Genomic DNA, 6,599 nt, shown 5'->3' on the forward strand with positions numbered 1-6,599 from the left:
TTCACTTATTGTGGAGGGGGAGTCTAGAACGTAATACCCGCGATAAGTGAAGGAATACTGTACTCATGTGAGCTACATATTTCAAATGGCCAGTATGAGATATGGAAGAAACTTCTTGTTTTCCTGGTCATAACTACTATAGCCCACTGATGAGGACATGGGCTCAGTACTTCCCACTCTAGGTTTAAAAAATTCCAAGGCACCGTTTTAGGAGAATCGGGATAAGCCCTCCCCCCTGCTCCATACACACATCAGTACAAGAGGAGGGCTCAGAAGAGGGAAAGATACCTTATTAGGAACACACTGTGTGGATCCCTAATGTCTCTTCCCAAATTAACTCAGCCACCTGGCCCCTCCTTCTAGGACACTAAAGAATGCCCGATTGGGGATTGTCTCTTGTCTGAAAGCAACTGGTCCACAAAACCAGCCAAGTCCTTACTGGGGTGTGCAGAAAGGGGCCAGAAAGCGACGGAGGGGCAGGAAGTGCAGGGGATGGCCATCTTGCCATAAGCAGTCAAAGACAGAGGCATCATCTGTATGTTTCCTCTTCCTTCCATCCTGAGTCTTCTGGTTAGTAAGTTGAGGAAGCTGGTTTAGAAAGCTGTTTCAACTGGCTGGGAGTTTGAACATGAAATGCTTTTAGTTTTCCAATATCTGCTCTTAACTGGGCTCTTCAAATCTCAACTCTAGCTGGCTTTCAGTTTTAATGATACCAGCCTGAGTCCATCTTCTTAAGTCACTTCAATTTATTAAAACAACTTTATTTTAGTTTTGAAAGTGTACTCCAGTTGTTTTATTTTTTAAAACTTGAACCTCATATTCATTTCAAGCTTTTCTCCTCCCCAAACCAGCACAGGCTGGAGGGGCTTGGAGTGAAAGTGGGATAGACTTCTTCCCTACACTCGCTCCTTTGAGGTTGAGTGCATAGGAGGAAAAAGGAGGCCAAATAGTGTCAGCCTGTCCCAAGGTACGTTATGAGCTTGCTATCATTTTCTGTCCTTTGTCACTGCTTCTCTATGCTGTCCTGAGTAGCTCACAGTTTCCTCTGTGGATCAAGGGCTTGGAGGTTCATGACTCATTCCAGAGCATTTGCTGATGACCCAGGACCAGCCCTAACATCTGGCTCCCTGAGAGAAGTAATCCCTCAAAGCCCACTCTGGATAAACTGCCTTAGTTCTGAATCCTCTGCCTCTATTAACACTCTACTTGCTTTGGCATGAGGCAAATGGATTGGTGAGTAGCTCTACTGCACTCAGCCTGACTGGTCAATGTTGTCAAGTTTTGTTTGTAAAGGCACTGAAGTCCCCTTCAACTGGAGGATGGAACATGAGATTAACATCTTTGGGGGTGGGGCAGGGAAGAGCAGGGAAATAGCCCCGTACTAAATTGAGTTGTTCCAAAAGAAGGTCTTTGGAAACAACCCTCTAGAACTGCAGCCTCTTCGTGTGGTTTCACTGTTGTAATAAAGAAAACCATGGAGAGGGGAGAAGAGAGAAAAGAGAGAAAGAAGGGTGGAGTACAAATTGGGGCATGAAAAGCTGAAAAATAATACAGTAAAACTTCTTTGACAAAAAATATATTCTTGATAAATTGCCCCACTAATGACTAAAAGGAAACGCAAAGGAAAAAATCCCAGGAAAAGCACGTAAATGAGTTGAGCCGACCCAGAGTCCTTGCAATCACTCCACATCTGGACTACAGATTGCAAAGTGTTTAAATCTCATTGTCTAAGAAGACAATCTAAAAGAGTGGGGAAGAAGCCCTGAGGATAAGCCCTGTTTTGTGTGAGGAGACATCTGCTCCATCCTTGGGTCTCTCTTTTCCACTACACAATTACACTGGACATCTCTGGCTTGAATCACACACATAGCCTTTTCCTTGTAATAATAATGAATTGAATAGCTACTGCTACAATAATGCTGCAACCACAAAAATCTCAGCCACAGACCGAGACACGAAGGGAGGCAAGGGTCAGCTGGGCTCTGCTCTGCTTTCCTCTGCTCCACGCCTGTGTTACCCCCTCCCGCAAGCTAGTTCAGGCTAGTCTTCTCACAGACATGGTGCAAGGGGGCACGCCCAACCGCAAAACCACTGTCCAGGGCTTAGCTCACAATGGCGTGCCTGCTAACATTTCATCCACCAAAGCAAATCACAAGGGTGAACTAAAATATAAGGGGTGGCCAAAATACATATTCCTTTGTATTAGAGATACGAAATCACATGGTTAAGTCAAAAAATACAGAGACTGGTGAACAACTAAAGACAATAATACAATTTTGCACAATAGTAGCTAAAATTTTGGAAAAGACAGGTGAGGATAAAAAAGAAAATTAAAACTTACTTCCTAATCCCACCATCCACAGGTAACCATGATTAATAATGACTTTATCACTTTAATATATTTTTCTATGGATATATAAAATTCCTTTATGTTTTCAAACATGAGATCAAACTGAAATACAGTTATAAGGGTTTTAAAAAATTCACCAAAGTATACTGGAAGCATTTTTCTGTGTCATTAAGTATTTAGACAAGTTGTTTTATGCTGTAGTCCAGCATACAGATATGCTATATTTTATTTAATCATTCCACTATTGTTGGACATTTAGTGTGTGGACACTCTTTTCTTACTAAATAGTAGGGCTGTCCTCTGATGATAAAATGACACTTCTCTGAACCACAGAAGTGTGCAGGAACATGCTGAATAGGCATGGTGTACAGCAGGTAGGGAATGAAAATCCAAGACTGAAAAAAAAATGATAATACACGTCTCTGGATGAACTCTTAGATGAAATCTGTTTCTTCTTCATAAGAGTCAAAACCCACTTCTTAGCTTCTACTAAGCTTATTTTGGATATAAAGCAACAACAAAGAACTGTGGTATTGCACAAGAAAAAGCACATAACAATACGTGATGTCCATATATGCCTACCTAACTTTGTAGTGATTTGCTTTACATGTAATATCCTTTTCAGCAATAGAAAAGTACCAATCGCCAGCAATAAAATGCCTGGCTGATGTTTCCAAGTGATTTTCCAATGACTATGCCATCCTTCCAAGGAAATGTTATGCTATAAATGGCTAATTATAAATGGTTCAGAAGTTTTTATTTATTAAAAATAGCTACAGACATACTAACACATAGATTCCTCTATTGATTGGTAGATTGTTGTCTTTCTAAATTCAAGTACATCCTGGAAAGAGAACAGTGTAGGTCAATTACCAGTCATTTACAATTTATATGATTATCAGGTCATTTTGAAACAGTTCAACTGAAAAGAACATAAAAACATTAAAAAAAAACAACCCAAAATACATAAAATCACAAAACCCTAAGAATTTATTGAAAGGATAGGGCTTGAAACTAAATTACTGGCAAATTATTCTTCATTCACATTTTCTAGCGACACCAAGGCTAACAGAAAAGGTGAGCACAGGGGAGCCAGTCCCCGAATCTGGAGTTTTAACGGGCTTTTGCTTTTACTTTCTTTTGGATTGTGCGTTTTACAGATGCACGCAGTTACTCATTCTGGTCACTAGATGGTGCTTTTGTGCACAATAACTCCTGGCTTTGCAACCTTTGTTCCATCCCTCCTAAAAAGCGATTTATTAGAAGTTAAAGATATAGCTCCACCTTCTTAACTAATTACCCTTTATTAACAAAAGTTAAATTTATTTCTTATGAAAATTATAATATATTTATGTATCAAATATGTCTAATCAGAAAACTTTTCTAATATGCGACCTACCCAGACCTCCTCTATAATAATCTAGTATGAAAACTCTTTCCAAATAAAAGCGTAATTTGCCATCAACTTCTGCTTCTCTAAACCGACACATCTGCTTAAAAAACAATGCAGTTTGTCTCGAAGCACAATTTACTAAGGGTCTGGGTTGAAATTAATTCATGTATCAAAAGTTTAGTTCTTCATAGGTAAATAAAGAGTAGCAGGTTACAACATCACAGCATAACTTCTTAACTGAAAATCTGGCTGATTTACTTTTATTTTTTTTGCACTCAAGTTTTGGCGTCCAATTATTTTAAGAAATATCGGTCTGGTGTTAACCCCCACTAAGTGAGGATCTTGCTGCTCTCCTATCTTCCACCTCCCCCTGCATTCCTTTTCAGGAACAGCCACACACATGCTATCTTTGGAAACTGAAACTGCTGTTAGGCAGTGGTAGGATGGAAGCACAGTCATTTCTTGGCAGTGCTGTTACCATCAGCATCCATGGAGCTTTCTTCACCAGAAGCTCTCAAGAATATATAAATTAGATTATCTCATGACTAAAATGATACTCCAAACACCTCAAAGCTCTGTAAAATTTTCCACCATTCACTAATAAATTAATAAGACACCACTTTAGTAGAAAGATAACTGAAATAGTAACCCATATTACCAAAAGTCCACAAGGCATCCAAAGAGACAGGGCTCACACTATGTTTCTGTTCTTTTCCTTTGTGCTAAAATATTTTAAAAAGTATGTGATTTTCTGTGGTATCCCTGTTGAGTTTATCCTCAAATTGTTAAATTTTCAATCTGATTCCAATCAAGTATTGTCATGACATATGTTAATTCAAGATGGTTCTTTGCTCAGAGAACCAGGAAGCAGGAGAAACTATGATACACCCATCAGAATAAATTCTCTTTTTGAAAATGAAAGGGTTTGGTGAGTGAATGTCAAAAGCAATAATCAATAATATGATACAGTTAATCAGATTTAGTTCAGATAAAGTGGCAGATAAATTCTTGATTTAAAAAATTACATTAAGTGTGAGTGTAGCTCATAAGTCAGAGTGTGGAGAGGTGGAGCAGGATATAAACATCATCCTCACCTGCAGACCCCATATCACCATGAGGAAAGCCTTCTCACTCAGCTGGCTCCTACACAACTGTGATTTACACTCCCTCCTTCCTCAACCAAGAGTGTAGTAAAGTCAGTGCCCACTTCCCTATTTGTGATCTAGCCAATACAGGGGTAAGTGAACGAAGGAAACTTACCTTTCATTTTTGTTTGAAAAAATAAAACATATGAAATGGAAAGTATTTGGATGTCATTCTCAACATGAAGTGTATAGGTAGCTCTCCTGTTTCCTAAATAAAGCCCACATCCCCGAGCTTTCCATAGCCTGACCTCAATCCACCTATCCCGGGTTTTCTCCAATCACAGTTCTCCAGGTGCTTTAGATCTATAGCTGGAGCCCTCTCTGCTCCTAGACCTGTTCCAGCCCTGGGCCTTTGTTCTCTCTCCAGTCTCCCTGGATGTCATTCTCCCAGCAGTTCTCCGTGTCCAAATATACATGTTTGGTCCGACCTTCAAGATCCAACTCAAATTCCACTTCCTCTTAAAAGACCTCCTGACTCCCCAATGTCAAGTATACATCTCTGTAGCAATATATGTGTCCACAGATAAATAATTGCTGTATGACTATAAAACGAGTTGTGCTCTACCTTGGGTATTGGGTATTTGTGTGTCTTACCACATTTCTGGGAGCTTTTCTCCCTTATTTAACTCAAAGCTCCTGGTCAGCAAGGAAAGCAACCATTTTCTATATAACTTTGTATTTATTCAATAAATATATGCCCAGCCACTATTGGCTGAATGAATAGAAACAAATGCTTACTACTGCTCTTAGCATATTTATCAGTGGGCAATAAGTCATACATGATTGCCTTGGCAGAGGAAGAGGGAAATGTTGCTGGTTCCTTATTCCCTCACTGTGGATCTAATGTCCCTCCAGGTTTTCAATGGACAGGGAGGACTCAGCCTATGGACTGGAAGCTGAAGTAGATGAGTAGAAGCCATCTAACATTTTTTCCAATCCTGGAATTTTGTGATTCTATGAAAATCAAGTTATAAGAGGTTGTGATATTAGGGACTCCATTAGTATTTTTAATGAATGAAATCAGTAGATAATATTTGCAAGTCTGTTTGCATTATAAGAGGATGGAGTCACAATAAAATGCTAAAATACCCATCAGCACAGATAATTAGGTGAAATACCAAATTAATTAATCAGGGTAGGGATGGGAGAGGAGGGGCAGCAGATAATTTAAGGGTTTTGCAACACTATAGTTGTATGAAGTAGTTTCATGTGCTTAGGACAATAGTGGACATAGTATATTTGATTTAATTCCTACATGACATGTCAGTGTAGAACATGATCTAAAGACAAATGCTTCATTTAAAGGCATACCCCTATGTACATTACTTGGTAATTTGTTTTTCTTTTTAATATTCATTATGCTTTCAGAAACAACAATTGATATCATTAACAGAATATTTTTTACTAGTTTTGATTATTTATTATAATGACAAGAAGATAAATAATTACATAGTTATCTATGTATTATACAAGAATATATATTTTTGAAGTTTTTTTCTATAATATTCTATAAAGACAGAATAATCTATAATGTGACAAGTTTGAACAGTGACAGATAATTACTAGAATTAATGAAGTGGTCACATTGTAAAGTATAAAAATGTCAATCTCTGTACCGTACACCTAAAACTGATATAACCAAGATTGTATACCAACTAACTTAAATTGTAAAAAGGTAAAGAAAAATTAAAGTTGTTGACCTGAACTTTCT

The sequence above is a fragment of the Furipterus horrens genome, unplaced genomic scaffold (genome assembly GCF_987537825.1).
Source record: "Furipterus horrens unplaced genomic scaffold, mFurHor1.1.pri manual_scaffold_7, whole genome shotgun sequence".
In the NCBI taxonomy this organism is placed as follows: domain Eukaryota; kingdom Metazoa; phylum Chordata; class Mammalia; order Chiroptera; family Furipteridae; genus Furipterus; species Furipterus horrens.